Here is a 16287-nt window from a genome sequence, read left to right as displayed (position 1 = left end):
AATGTTATTAAATACCTTCTCTGGAACGCTCTGTAAAATACATAAATTAATAACACATAAATGGGACTTTTAAAACATATGCCACTTCTTTTAAAATGAGACCTCAACTGTATATTAATAAGTGATATAGGAAATGCTTGCTCTGTAAGGTTGAAGTGAAGAAAGAAAAGGAATTTAATGTTGTCTGTGCCACAGGACTCCAAGTAGGTAAAACAGCATGGAAAGAAGGAAACATACCAAACCATTGACAATGCTCATATCTGGATGGTGAGAATGTGGATTTTTATTATTGTATTCATGGCTTTCTACACTTAGTCATTTTAAAAACAGTATTACATGTGTAGTCTAAAAATGTACACTATTTGTAAAAGAAATTAAATCATATTTCACAACCAAAATATACAGCATAAGTATTATCCTCCATTCACAGTGGTTCTCAACCTTGGACACATTAGAATTAACTGAGGAAATTCTTAACAATCCCAGTGCCCAAGCTGAACCCCGTTCCAATTAAATCAGAGCTGAAAACCCAGGCATCAGTATTTTTAAGTCCCCCAGGTGATTTCAATGTGCCGTCACGGTCACAACTACTGGTAGACTAATTGGATAGCTTAGATCAGTGGTTTGCAACCCTGGCTGCAATTAGAATCTCCTGGGGACCTTTATAATACCAATGTATAGTCCCTAACCCCTGATTCTAACTTTAATTGGTTTGTAGTAGAGCACTAGCACTAAATTTTTCGAGGTGACTCTGATGTACAGAAAGGCCTGTTGAATATTCACTCTGTACAGGGTCATGTGCTCCATGTTTCATGTGCATCATCTCATTACAGAAAAAGAAATAGGCCAGGACTCAGAGACATGGAATGCATCTCTCAAGGGAGCCCCATTTGTTTGAACACAGCTTGTCTTTCTCGTGTGGGGGTAAACAAAGGAAGAATTCTCTCCAGTTCTGAAAGAATGCTTTCTCAACACTCTGATAGAGAATGTGGCCCAGCCACTCCCCACGTGTTGATGCTGGGGCAGGCATTCAGCACAGTCCTGACGATGCCCGCATCCCGTATCAGAGTGCCTTTCTGGGAATCCTGGCTGGCCTCCTGCTTCCAGCTTGCAGTTACTGTGCACCCTGGGACAAAGCAGGTGACAGCTCAAGTACCTGGATTCCTGCCACCCATGTGGGAGATTGAGATTGAGTTCCCAGCTCCTGGCTTCAGGCTGGCCCCTTCTCAGGGCAGTTGCAGGCATTTGGGATGTGACCAGGCAGATAGGAGACCTATCTTTTTCTCTTTTTATCCCTCTCTCTGTCTCTCTGCCTTTCAAATAAATAAAGGTTTAAAATGTTGATGGCATAGCTCTTAATACATCTTTTTTAGCAATTGTCTCATCCTGGCAAAATCTACAAAATGTAAATACATCTGTGAAATATCCTAGGCATTCCTATTCATTCATTCTATGCTGACTTGAAGAACATTAGGATTCAATTACTTCTAACTTGCTCAAAGTTATCATTGTGTCTCATCACTGAACTTCAGAACCATGTCCAGCTTCTCTCCTTAAATTGTGCCATGGTTCATTTCTTTATTTTGTATTCCTTTTTGCTTATAAACAGTTAAGTACATGTTTGAGAATTTCTTAAAGAATTTTTCAAAACTTATTAGATAGCTGGACATACTCTTAGATGTTACATGACCAGTCTTAGGATTCCCATCCCAGACAAATTTCAGCATCGCTGGAATTGCTTAGGTCTCTCTCTGATTCTTCCTTTAGACTGAGCTATATTTTCTGAACTGGCTTCAAGTACACTTCACCCTTTCTAAAAGTCAAGATTCCCACAGACCTAAAACAGAACTGCAGGTGCATCTTGCCAGCAGAGCTGGGACCTTTTCGTTTATAATTGGAGTCCCAAGTTTTTGATGTATGATGCGTTTGCCTTTGTATAGCATTACCTGAGCACAACATTACCCAGTGAAGCAAATTGGTCAGTTTAGGATACAAAATAAGCCATTTTGAAGTAGGCTGGCATACAGGTTAAAATTGATCAGGTTTGTGAGCTGAAAGACCACGCCTTCACCTCATGTCCCTACTTGGCCACACCTGAGTGCCCACCAGCCAATCAGGTTAATTAACCACTTCCCTTTGAAAGTGGATTAAAAGCCTGGACACAGTGTGTCCAGCCCTTTTCTTCTTTTTCCTTTCCCTGGCCTTTTGCCAGTACAGGGCTGGCTGCAGCCCTGCGCCTTCAGGGTTTGTGGCTTTTGGGCCAACCCGCCCTATGCTTCCTGGTCTACATGCTCTTCCACATGGCTGGTTCCTGGTACCCAGTATGAACCCAGATTTATCCCTCTCTCTCAGATAAAGTCCTCACTCTCCTATGCATCTTTCACACTAAATTAAATTTTAAAATGTCCTATGCTGCCTCATTCATTTATGGCAATATTCAGAATTCTTTGAATATTAGACAAGCACCCACACGGGCTTATTAATATGGGGAACTTAGTAATAAGCATATGGTGATATTGTATGGCACCCCAAACTCCGATATCATATATGGCACCCCAGATGAGACTTTTGGGGGACTTTAAGAGGCCAACATTCTGATACATTTTAGGGGGCCAAATATCGATGTCAATTTCAATAGGCAGAAATTCTGACTCAGCTTATGAGGCAGGATTTGTGAGAGAGCAGAGGAAAAAGAAACAAATACTGTTTAAAACACAATTTTAACTTTTGCAGGATAAAATAGGCATTTCCTTTCAAATAATTGTTGCAAATGACAATCTTTCAACATTCACAAACTTGCCATGTAGCGTGGTCTTATTTTAGTTGGTGAGTGTGAACCTCAAGAGAAAAGAGAGAAAATAGCCATGTTGAGAGCCTGGGTTTAGGTAAAGGGAAATCTTTTCTACACTCTGCTTCTTATTCATTTCCCTTCTTTGTTAGCATTTTTATTTGGCTCCTTCCTTAGCAAGAATTCAGTCTTTTTTTTTTTAGGGTATTATAGCCCTATACTTTGTGATGGGGCTATATGGAGAGAGAAAATCTAATATGTAAAAGGGCAATATATTAATATTTGTTAAAAAAAAAACTTACTGCATTTTTTACTTGTTCTACATGAGAAGAAAACCCAGGAAGCACATTAATAATAGTCTCTGGGGCTTAAGCAAGGGCAGAAGAAAAAATACTTACTGTGAACAGGAGAATTTGTGTTACAAAGCAAAATGTTCTAGCAAGATTAGCCTTTCAAGTTTTTCAGTCTGTGGATTATCAGAAAGGTCTCATCTCTTTTAAGATGCTACTTAATTTTATACAATTTTGTCTGTCAATATGGGAATAAAATTAAATTTTAAAATACCTAATGTATGAGTATAAATACTGTTTTTTTATTAAATGTGTGTCCCAAGCAGGATTTATATCTCTTGTAATCAAATGGACATCTTTTAATTTCTTCCAAACATTTTCCACCTGTGCAGAGAATTGGAAACATTCTAATATGCTTTAATTCTGGATGTTTATACAGCATTGAAAAAAATAGGTGTTTCTTACCCATCTCAACTTGCTCACCAGTTTAACACATCCATGGCAAACGCATCTCTACCCTTGTAATCCCCAGGAAAGACAATGCTGAAGAACAGAAAGAATTTGGATTTGACTCAGGAAAAGAGAATTATCCTATCTCCTTGTAACTTCAGTCACAATTTCACAATCCTTGCTAAACCATATGCAAAGGGCCAAAAGCAATAAAACAGCAGAAACTCAGGAAGAATGTGCCAGAGTGCAGAGAACAGTTGCCCCAGGCTTAACTTCATTGACCTTTAATCTGTTGGGGTCATCAGTGATTTCTTTATAAAGCGTCCTGCAACGTGACCATGCTCAGGTCCTACATAGCTATTTCTGCAAGCCAGAGTCTTAGCAATGGAAGTCATACTTGACTTTTGGTGCAGAATAGTTGGGGTAACTTTGCCCAATAACAAATAAAACAGCTTTCTCTGCCATTGTCTTATTTGAACCATGCTTGAACCAGACAGCAGGTTGAGACACAGGTCTCTGACTGAGGGAAGGACTTTTCTGAGGCTTCTCTGAGTGGTGAATGCTTTAAAAGACCTGGAACTCTAAACCTAGCATCTCAAGAGTAAAGTGTTGCTTAGGAGTAGAAAGAACACTATTCAGGAAGCCAGAGGACCCAGGGTCCTGCTACTGATGTACTATGTAATAGCCACGTGACTTCAGAAATGACGTTTGGAAATATTAATGAAGGCCCTACACGTATTTATGCAGGCTAGCACTGGCGAATATAAATAGAGCCCAGTTGCTGAGTTCAAGGGGCCTGTAATTGAATGAAGAATGTAAATCAACACAAATTATGCAAATATAATTTGAGAAGTGTTGGGCAAGCATTTGGAAAAGTTGTGAAGAGAATCAGAGGGAGGAATATCTGCTCTGTGGGAGGCATGAGGCAGAAATGGCTGCAGAACCTTCAGTCAGGAGCTTGAAAGATAAGCAACAAGTAATCTGGTATTATGGAAATACATGGTACAGAAAGGAGGGCAATTTGAGATATAAACGAGGCAAATTGTGAAACACTTTGAATATCTTGCTGGCCAGCGCTGCAGCTCACTAGGCTAATCCTCTGCCTGCAGCGCCAGCACCCTGGGTTCTAGTCCTGGTTGGGGCACCGGTTCTGTCCCGGTTGCTCCTCTTCCAGTTCAGCTCTCTGCTGTGGCCCGGGAAGGCAGTGGAGGATGGCCCAAGTGCTTGGGCCCTGCACCCGCATGGTCGACCAGGAGGAAGCACCTGGCTCCTGGCTTCGGATTAGCGCAGCACTAGCCGTGGCGGCCATTTTGGGGGATGAACCAACGGAAGGAAGACCTTTCTCTCTATCTCTCTCACTCTAACTCTGCCTGCCAAAAAAAAAAAAAAAAAAATATATATATATATATATATATATATATATATCTTGCTAAGGAATTCGGATAACTCGGGGTCCATGAGACTAAATTTCCTCATTTTTATTATGATTTTTAAAAATGTATTCAAGAGACAGGGTTAGGAGGGGGTGGTCTCTCTTATCCATTTGTTCACTCCCCAAATGCCCACAACAACCAGGACAGGGCAATGCTGGAAGCTCAGACCCCCATGTGGTTAGCAGGGACCCAATTACTTGAGCTGTCATGGCTGCCTCCCCGGGTCTGCATTAGCAGAAAGTAGAAATCTCAGCAACCAAGCTAGGTATTGAACAGAGTCACTATCATGCAAAAAGTGGGTGTCTTAACCACCAGGCTAGGTAGTCATCCCCTAAAATTTCCTCATTTTTAAATAAGGGATGTAGGAGTGGGAGTGTGGTACAGTGGTTAAATTACCACTTAGGATGCCCACATCCAATTTCAGATGCCTGTTTTGAATCCCAGCTACATTTCTTCCAATCCAGGTTCCTGCTAATGCACACTCTGGAAGGTGGTAGATGATGGCTTAAGTACTTGCGTCCCTGCTTCCACATGAGAGTCTGGGATTGGGTTCCAGGCTCCTGGCTTTGGCTGGCCCCAGCCCTGGCTGTTGAGGGCATTTAGGAGTCAATCAGCAGATGAAAGATCTCTCTCCTTCTGACTTTCAACTGAACTTGAAAATAAATAAATAAATAAATACTTTGACAATTTGAATGTGATGGACTTAATGTCTATGTTCATGACCAGGTTTAAAAGTATTAAAAGATTATACCTAAAGTTCAAAGGGAAGGTGCAGATATTTGGTCTAAGTGGTTAAACCACTGGTTAGGATGCCCTCATGCCAATAGGAGTACCTGTGTGCAATATCCAACTTCAGCTCCTAATTGCAGCTTCTAGCTGATGCAGACCCCAGGAGGCAGCAGTAACGGCTCATGTAATTGGGTTTCTGTCTCCCACATGAGAAACCTAGATTAAGTTCCCAGCTCCCAGCTTTATCCTCCTCCCCAGCATCCCTCCCCACCAGACCAATGCAAGCAGTTGAAAGTGAACAAGCACTCTCTCTCTCTTTCTCTCTTACTCTCCTCATCAGACTCTGTCTCTCAAATGAATAAAAAAATTTTAAAAACTTGAAGGGGAAATGCCTTGCATGAAATCCAACTACATGATATCCATTCCTGTAATACCAAGTCAGTGGCTATTACTCTAGACTCCAGAAAAAACACCCTCCTTAGGTCATCGTAGAAGTGTTTGAATGAAAATTTTAAATATATCATTTTAAATCCATCAGTGCTGTTTGTATTATAGATGCCAATATTTTCTAGCGCCTCAAGTTAAATTACCTAAAATGCTACTGTAGGATGATACTGTTTCTCTCTCCATATTCATATAATGAAGCTCTAACCCCTCTATGTGGCTGCATTTGGAGTATGAAAGTAAGATTAAGAAAGGTCATGGGGTTCCACCCTGAGCTGACAGGATTAGGTCTATGAGAAGACACATGCTGTGCCCCAAGGACACTCGCTAAAGGTGATGTCAGGACATAGCAAGCAGCTGACGATCTACACCAAAAACTGAACTCAGCCATACCTTGAACTTGACTCCAGGACTGTGAGGAATAAATTGATAAATTTCTGCTGTTTAAACCACCCAGTCTGTGGTATTTTGTTAGGGCACCGCCAACTGACTAAGATAAATAATAAGTAATTGATTATTTGGTGTACGGATAGACTTTGCAAGTTTTCATTCAGGTACCAAAGTCTATTAAAATATGATTGTAATATTTAGAATATTTGAATGGTAATTACTAAGCTCCAGAACATGAGAATTTTTTAACTGTGTGCGCTACAATGTAATAGTTGTGGACACAGCTCTCCCTTAATGTCTTATTTCATTAGAGGCGAGAACAGTCATTGATTGAAAACTTCTCACTTTCCACATTTCTGAACATGACCAGTGAGCTAAGTATTCATGGCACTCAAAAAAAAAGAAAATGAAATAAGCTAATGAGCGTGGTACATAAATGACTTTCAAACCAAGCAAGTTCTGTTCAATTCTTTTTTACTTCTAAAGGAAGTATATAACTTTATAGGTATATGCCTACCTATAAAAATCTCCAGTAATTATTTTGGCGTGCACTCAACATGAATCTTTTCAGCACCTTCTTGATGCCAGATACTGTGGCAGGCCCTGGGGGTAGCCAAGGGTGAGCAGGGTAGCCTCAGCCCCTGCTTTCACTAAGCTCAAAGTGAAGCCTGGGAGACAATAAAACCAGTAGTCACAGACAATAAAGCGTGTAAAGGCTATGAGAGGAGAAGCGCAGATTGCTGGGAGAGCTGCGCCAGGAGCATCTCACGGGTAGAAAGGCCAGCAAAGGCAACCGGGGAAAAGGCTTAATGACAAAACCTGGAAGGAGACTGGCACAGATGAGGAGTCTGCAAAAAGTTCATGGAAAATGCTTATCTAGAAAAAATTATGCCTGGACTTCAAAAAGATTTTTTGCACCAAAAATAAACTTATCCTTTCACCAAGATAAAGTTAGCCTTTAAGTCCATCTTCCCACGATCTTTTTGAAGTACAAGGGACCAAGAGCTATTAAATGAAGGAGTGTTAATCGACAGGAACTAGTCAAGGCAAGTAGGGAATGAGTTTTCGAGCAAGTCTGCATCAAGTTTGAGGATCTGGAGTGAAAGAGCACAACCAGTTACAGAAACAAAACACAGGTGGATGCGTGTGGAGGGGTGAACCTGAGGGGCTGACTGTGGAAAAGTGTGGGTCAGTGGACCAGCAGAAGGAATCCATTAGCCTATTCACTTCCAACTGTCATCAAATACAGCAGAAACGAGCTGCTGATGTTCTTAATGCAGAAAGTTAGGAGTTAGAAGGTGCTTGACACAAAGCCCTTTGTTGTTTTCAGAAAACAAGCAGTAAAAGATTGCAGTCTTCAGGTATGTGAGTTCAAACACATTTTCTCCTTCTGACTCAGAAGAAATGCCACATATGTAACTGAGAAAAAAAGTTCTGTAGATAATCCAAAATCCTGGACTACCATGTCCATCTTCACTTCCTCTCGGGGTGCCCCTCCTCCAAGCACCCTATAGCACTGGTCCTGGCATCCTCCTGGGAGCAGCGTTTTGCCTCGCCAAGCACCTGCACCTCTCAGTTAGCTGGAAATGCCACTGTCAACTTCTAGCATCAGTTAGCACTCTGCTGCATCCTTCCTCAAAGTCGTCATCATCTTTCTGTTCAAATAAACCCAGTTATGTCCAGGGAGCAGTACAGATGGCCATGTGGGACAAGCTGGGGGTGAGTCGGCTTAAACTTTCGTCACCTATCTGGTTCAACCTAAAAGAGCAGAGCGTCTCTGGCCACCTCTCAGAGTAGTGATTTCTGTCAACAAGAACATTGAAGGAAGCAGACTAATCACTTCTGGGACATGAAATCAGACAATACCTTATTTTTTAAAATGAGCTGTTAATTTTCAAATAAAATGGATTTACTGCAGGGCTTTGAAGAAAGTTTTTGAAATTATATTTCTGCACCTTTCAGTTTTTATCCTCTTCAAAGAATGAGACTCTTGCTGCACTGGTGGGAGGTTTTAGAATACTCTTACTCCCGGTAGGTGTGCAGTTACTATTACGAATGTCTGGCTATAGGTTTACTTTACTTTTGCCTTAATCACAGATACCATAATTGCCTATTGATTCTTATTTTCCAAAAGACAATGTCTCATATCCATATTAACAGAATGACTGAGTCAATTATTTTTACACTTTAATAGTAAAGTAATTTAAGAAGTCTAATGGACAAAGGAGTCTCCCTTTACTTCCTTCCCTAAGGACTTTCTACATATGTGAATGTGAGTGTGAGGCCAGGTTCATAGTGCTTGTGTCCTGCACGTACACATTCGGCAGCCACTGGGGATTGCAAAGACTTGTCCTTTAACTTAAAACTGCTTGTAGGTGGTTAGGAGAGTCTGGGGAGAGTAGCAGGAGGGAAACATGAGGAAAGGTTGGTTATTGCGTACTAAATTATAGTTAGACAGGAGTGGGAAGTCTTAGGCTTCTATTACACAGTAGGGTGATTATAGATAATAATAATGCAATGTATATTTTCCTTATCAATAAATAGGTAGAAGAAATAATTTGCATACTTTCATCATAAACAAATAATAACAAATAATATCAGATGATATGTTTAACCTGATTTGAATGCTGCATAACATATACATGAATCAGAACATCATATAGTACCCCTTAAGTATGTACAATTTTCCTGTATTAGTTAAAAATAAAGTAAATGCATATACTTTTTAGAAACAAAAAAATTGTAAACAATTTTCTTAACCCAGGTACCCCAACAAGATAAATGTTAAACCAAATCAATATGAACAAGACAGAAACTTTTTTTAAATAAAGATGGGGAATGTTTTATTATGTTGATAGCATCCTAAAAGATTAATTTTTAAATATCCGTCTTTATTAAAAACTGTTTACATAGTACTGTCCAACTGACATAGAAGTTAAAACTCTAGATGCAAAACCACTTATACAGAATGAGCTCTTCTTCAAGACTACACACTTTTCTAAATGAATCATGTTTTGAATTCAATAATAAAGAAGCAAAAATTCAAGATTTATAAAGTTTTTTGTTTATTTGTTTTATTTGAAAGGCAGCAGTGGCAGCGGGGTGGGGGAAAGGGAAAGAAAAAGAGAGAGAGACAGAGATAGAAATTTTCTATCAGCTGGTTCATTCCCCAAATGCCCACAAAAGCCAGAAGCCAGGAACTCCATCTGGGTATCCCATGTGGGTAGCAGGGACTTAAGTACTTGAGCTATCATCTACTGTTTCCAAGGTGGCATTGGCAGGAAGCTGGCTCAGAAACAGGGTGACAGGGCCTTGCGTCAGGCACTTTTATAAGAGATGCAGCCATTGCAAGCAGCTACTTAACCACTGCACCATATCCCTGCCCCCAGATACTTTGATTACTAAAAAGTTACTCAATACGAATTATAACTATGAACGATGTATTATGTATGGGATTTATCTCTGCTATTATGTGATACAAATAAAAGGAAGAATATGCTTATCCAAACATGGGTGAACATTGTATTTTTAAAAGAAGGATAAAGTAGCTCATCCAATATTACAAAGCAAGGGTTAATGTTTATTCCATAGTAAATATTTATTTGAGCTTATTTTTATCTGCTTGACATCTTATATGTCAAACAATTTTTCTTCAAATAATTTTTTTTACTTACTTATTTGACAGGTAGAGTTAGTGAGAGAGAGAGATAGAGAGAAAGGTCTTCCTTCTGTTGGTTCACCCCTGAAATGGATGCTATGGTCGGCGCTGCGCCGATCAGAAGCCAGGAGCTTCTTCCTGGTCTCCCATGCAGGTGCAGGCACCCAATCACTTGGCACATCCTCCACTGCCTCCCCGGGGCCACAGCAAAGAGCTGGACTGAAAGAGGAGCAACCAGGACAGAATCCGGTACCCATATGGGATTCCGGCACCAAAGGCAGAGGATTAGCCAAGTGAGCCACGGCGCCGGCCCTCAAATAAATTTTTAAAAACCAAAAGTCGGCCGGCGCCGTGGCTCAATAGGCTAATCCTCCTCCTGCAGCGCCAGCACACCGGGTTCTAGTCCCAGTCGGGGCACCGGATTCTGTCCCGGTTGTCCCTCTTCCAGGCCAGCTCTCTGCTGTGGCCTGGGAGTGCAGTGGAGGATGGCCCAAGTGCTTGGGCCCTGCACCCCATGGGAGACCAGGAGAAGCACCTGGCTCCTGCCATCGGATCAGCCCGGTGCGCCAGCCGCAGTGCGCCAGCCGCGGCGGCCATTGGAGGGTGAACCAACGGCAAAAGGAAGACCTTTCTCTCTGTCTCTCTCTCACTGTCCACTCTGCCTGTCAAAAACTAAAAAAAAAAAAAAAAAAAAAAGTCATCCTATCTTTTCCTCACTATAAACATGAATGTTCATAAAATTAATAAAAATTCTTTCATTTCAAGCATATGAATCTACAAATGAGGAAATTGAAGCCAAGGAAAGATATCATCTGTTCAGTTGAATGCTTCCAATTTGTTTCAAACCAGGCATTACACCAAGAGCTTTGCCTACATTAATGTCTTATCCCTACCAGCTTATAAAATGGGTATTCAGTAACTTACTGATAAACATGCTACAGGCAAAGAAGTCACAAAGTCTATTTGTAGCAGTGGCCAGTTTCTGACAGTAATGACGCACTTCAAGCTACTAACAGTGAAACATGGTGTGGGCACTGTGGCTCAGCAGATTAAGCCGCAGCCTGCAGCCACCAGAATCCCATATAGTCAATGGTTCTTTTCCTGGCTGTTCTACTTCTAATTCAGCTCTCTGCTAATGCACCTGGGAGAGCATCAGAGATGCCCTAAATGCTTGGGCCCCTGCACCCAAGGGGAGACCTGGAAGAAGCTCCTGGCTCCTGGCTTTGTCCTGGTCCAGCCCTGGCTATTGCGGCCATTTGGGGAGTGAACCAGTGGATGAAAAATCTCCTTCTCTCTCTCTCTGTGTATGTGTGTGTGTGTGTCTCCCTTTGTCTCTGTAACTCTATCTTTCAAATACATAAACAAATGTTTTTTTTAAAAAAGGGAAACAAATGTCTCATGAAATCCCTTAATATTTAAGAATCATTTCCCTTGGGTGGGCACTATCCAGCTTCAGAATATTAGAGTTTTGGAAAGAAGAGTAACTTAGGCTCACAGAAATTAAGAGTGGTGTGTCAGTGTCACTGGGTAGGAAGTATGTGGGGCAGTAGACTGGAAAGCAGGTGGTTTGGCTCCAACACCTGACCCAACCACAGTTCTCTGGTATGCCTACCTGCATTGAGTGTTTTACATTTTTTTCATCATTAAATTGTCCCTACCTATTTTCCTTTTATCTCTTTATAAGCATTTGGAGCCATTCAGCACATAATGGGAAATATATTTTTGTGTAAAAAATAGCAACAACAAAATTAATTAGTAATAAAGATTTGTTATTCACTTACAATAGGCACAGAACTATATGAATGTTTTAGGAAGCACGAGGACTGACCATAACGTAATCATACCAGTTTTATTTTATTCTTATACTTTTCTTTGTTTTAAAAGCTTTCTAGGCCGGCGCCGTGGCTTAACAGGCTAATCCTCTGCCTTGCGGCGCTGGCACACCGGGTTCTAGTCCCGGTTGGGGCGCCGGATTCAATCCCGGTTGCCCCTCTTCCAGGCCAGCTCTCTGCTATGGCCCGGGAAGGCAGTGGAGGATGGCCCAAGTGCTTGGGCCCTGCACCCGCATGGGAGACCAGGAGAAGCACCTGGCTCCTGCCTTCGGATCAGCACAATGTGCTGGCCGCAGCGGCCATTGGAGGGTGAACCAACGGCAAAAAGGAAGACCTTTCTCTCTGTCTCTCTCTCTCACTGTCCACTCTGCCTGTTCAAAAAAAAAAAAAAAAAAAAGCTTTCTACAATAATGTGTGGCATATATGAATTAAACATTTGTTAAATAAATGGGCATATATCATCTGCATGAAAATAAATTTCATTTATATTGAGAAAAGAGAAAATATGCAACTGATTTCCTCTGTAATTTCTTTTGAAGGAAAAATGTGTCAGAACATAGACATCCAGGCGTTTATTAATGTTTTTAAGTCAGGAGTTGTCAAACTCTTTTGTAAAAGGTCAGTTAATAAATGCATTAGGGATTGGGATTGATCCTGGCTCTGTCCCAACAACTCAGTTCTTCTGCTGTAGATGACAACAGCATAAACCAGTATGCACTCGGGTGTGTTACAATAACACTTTATTTGTGGACACTATCACTTGAATTTCATATAATTGTCAAGTGTCACAATATATCTTTTCTCCTTTTTTTCCCAAATAGCAAAACAGTAGTTCCTAAACAATACCAAAACTGTGCAAGGGTAGATTTTGCTTGTAGTCATGTTTAAAACCCTTTTCTAAGTGATTATATTGGAAAGATTCACTTTACAGTGATGATGTAGCATATTATCCATGGTGAAGTACGTGGACTGGATTCCAATTCTACTTCCCTGGATTAAGACATTGGCTTTTTACATTCTTTGTGCTTCAGTTTTCTCATCCCTAAACTGATGATACTAACAAGACTTTGTCCATTGGTTTATTATAGGGAAAATTGAATTAATATATTTAGGCATTTAGATCTGTGCATAACAAATGCTACATTCATGTTTAGAAAATAAATTACCTCACTGGTTACAATTATTTGGACCTCACCTTGAGAAAGACTTTGGAAACCAAGTGTGTTTTTATTGCTTTAAGAGAATACCTGACAATAGGTATTTCCTAAAGAGTAAAAGCTTAATTTGGCTCGGAGTTCTGGAGGCTGGGATATCCAAGAGCATGGGGCCAGCATTTGCTCAGCTGGTGAGAACTGCTTGTTGCTTCAAATCATTGCAGAAGGCTGAAGGGCAGGCAGGTGTGCATGAGGGAGACACAACAGGAGAGGTGGCCTCGCTTTATGGCAACTGGCAGTCTTGGGAACTAATTTAGTCCTGTAAGAATTAGAAGGCCTGGGCCGGCGCCGTGGTTTAACAGGCTAATCCTCCGCCTTGTGGCGCCGGCACACCGGGTTCTGGTCCCAGTTGGGGCGCCGGATTCTATCCCGGTTGCCCCTCTTCCAGGCCAGCTCTCTGCTGTGGCCCGGGAGGGCAGTGGAGGATGGCCCAAGTGCTTGGGCCCTGCACCCGCATGGGAGACCAGGAGAAGCACCTGAAGAAAAAAAAAAGAATTAGAAGGCCCACAAACAAATGTATCCATCCCCCTTACCGATCAGTCACCTCTGAAAGTCCTCATCACCTCTGAATACCACTAAGCTGGGGATCAAGCACATGAACTTCTAAGAAGCACCCCCAAAGCTAACTGCAGTCAACTTATAAATCACAGAGGAAAACATCCTGACGTTATAGTACCCTGCCTATGTAACAAACCATTCCTGACAGCCTCCATTTCAAAAATCTAAATCAAAACCAAGTACCAATAGCAAGTCTCCCTGAAAACATCTGCTTCATAAAACCTCTCACTGGATTTGAGTGTTTAAGACTTTACAAAGACACATGTTAAAGACTTTACAGATATTTCAAAAGAAGGAATACCAAACTCGGAAACAATTATGAAGAAGGCTTTCTGTGCATGTATGAACAGTGGAATTATTACAGTCTAGAGCATTCCAAGTTGACTATTCTAATGCGGCAATTCTCATTTGGATACAAACCTGGAGTTTTCCTTATAGCTGCACTTCACACTTTAATATCCAGACCTTACAGTCTTGGAGAGGCTATATAATATTTATCCATGAAAAAAATTCAACCAAGTGCAATAAATAATTAAAAAAACTAATAATCAAGTAAGGGTTGTGATGGAGGAAGGCCCCTTGAATTCTAGTTGAGGAAGTTATAAAATCTGCCCTTAGGGTTCATATGCAGGTGGGCTTCAAGAGGAAGCAGTTAAAATGTCTATGACAATGTCTAACTGTGGTATGTAGAATTTTGTGTTCTCAGTACCATCTCCTGGTAACAGATCCATCCTCTGGCCACAGAGGGGAGTATGTGAACCAGCTTGAATCATCATACATCTCTAGAATGTTTTTATACCTGTCAAACAAAACTCCTAATTTTAATTTTTGGTCACAGACTAAGAAAAGTAATTCCCAACATACCTACAGCCATATTCCCTGCTGCAGGGAGAAGCTGGTCTCAGATTAAAGTCAGAAAACAAAATGAGAGGCCAGGAAGACAGAGCCCCTATGCAATGAGAAAATCATCCTAAGGCCACATCCATCCTCAAACTCAGGAGGCCTAAAATGCATCTTATCTTCTTTTTCTTCCCCAGGTCTCTTGTCACCATATATGTACACCTTTTCAATAACATGCTTCATGTCACCTGACCTAATCATTGCTTAGAAAACTAGGAGGTAATCCCATTTCCTCTACGTTCCTCACCTCACCATACCCAGTCAACATCATTATATGGTTTCACCTGTTTCTTTCTGTAATATTTACTTTGTTATTTACTTGAACAAAATACATAAATTAACTATCAAAGTAGTACAACTATGTATATCGTTGGAGATGACAGCTTTACCCTCTTTGCCACAATGCCAGTCCCTATTTTCATTTCTTTATCATAAATTTACTTTCTTCTATCTAACTCTAACATAGTTCTTAAAATGTGCCTTTGGAACCAGCATTGTGGTGCAACAGGTTAAGCCACCACTTTCAATGCCAGCATCCCAAAAAATGAACAGCCTTCCAATCCAACTCCCCCTTGTCATTTCTACTTTCCAAAGTGTCATTCTCACATTCTTTTGCTGTTTAACTTCTATATTGCTAAATGGCAGGCTGAAGCCATGGTTCTTTGTTTTTCACTTTTATTTAGCTATAAAAGATGAGGATGTAGCTCTCCTCTACCCCCTCCCCACACCACCATAATATTTGATTATATTCTCTTAGGAGAAACAACATTTTATTCTCCCTTAATTCCCTTCTTTGGGGGAGATAGGATTTCTTCTCCACATTCCTTTGCTGTTCATTTCCAGACTCTTTGTCAGAGCTGTAAAACTTCTGTTGCTGTATTTGGTCTGCTTATCTCCCAGATTTGTTTTTGTTGGTTTGTTTTCTCTTTTATTCTTTTTCTTCTTGCAGATATTTCTCAGAGAGCTTTCTGTTTTTCTACTGCTCAGTATACTGTCTATTATCTACCCATCTTCCCAGCTGTCTACCTGTCACTTTTATCTGGGATATTTTATTTGGCTTATCCTGGACCCAAATAAAATGGGTTGGATCCCATCTACTGCAATCTGTTTCTCTTTCCTTTTTTAGTTGTATTTCTTTTTTATGTTGGAACAGATTTTACAATGACTTCTTACAAACTAACACATGTAATGTTATTTTTAAAAATAATTTCCAGTGCTAAAAATGTTATTAATCTGCCCATCAACTCTTGGATAATTTAGCTGGGTATTGTATTCTAGGTTGGAAATCATTTTCCCTTAGAATTATTAATCTTTACTTGCAATGTCATTCTGATTTTACCATATGTAATCTGTTTTTATTTCTTTAAAGATATATTTATTTATTTGAAAGTCACAGTTACAGAGGGAGAGGGAGAGACAGAGGACAGAGATCTTCCATCCTCTGGGTCATTCTCCAGTTGGCTGCAAAGGCCAGGGCTGGGACAAGCCAAAGCCAGGAGCCAGGAGCCAGGGGCCAGGACCAGGAGCTGCTTCCAGGTCTCCCACCTGGGTGGCAGGGGTCCAATCTCACTTGAGCCATCTTCCACTGCTTTCCCAAGGCT

The 16287-nt window shown here is 40.8% G+C and overlaps 1 protein-coding gene across 2 annotated transcripts in view; it reads left to right on the top strand.

The window, feature by feature from the left end:
• DLC1 (DLC1 Rho GTPase activating protein) overlaps positions 1-16287 on the top strand; it is a 432547-nt gene that overhangs the window by 154497 nt on the left and 261763 nt on the right. The gene's annotated exons all lie outside the window — the stretch shown is intronic.

Source organism: Lepus europaeus, chromosome 16 (genome assembly GCF_033115175.1).
Source record: "Lepus europaeus isolate LE1 chromosome 16, mLepTim1.pri, whole genome shotgun sequence".
Classification (NCBI taxonomy): domain Eukaryota; kingdom Metazoa; phylum Chordata; class Mammalia; order Lagomorpha; family Leporidae; genus Lepus; species Lepus europaeus.
This window is presented reverse-complemented; position numbering and strand designations above follow the sequence as displayed.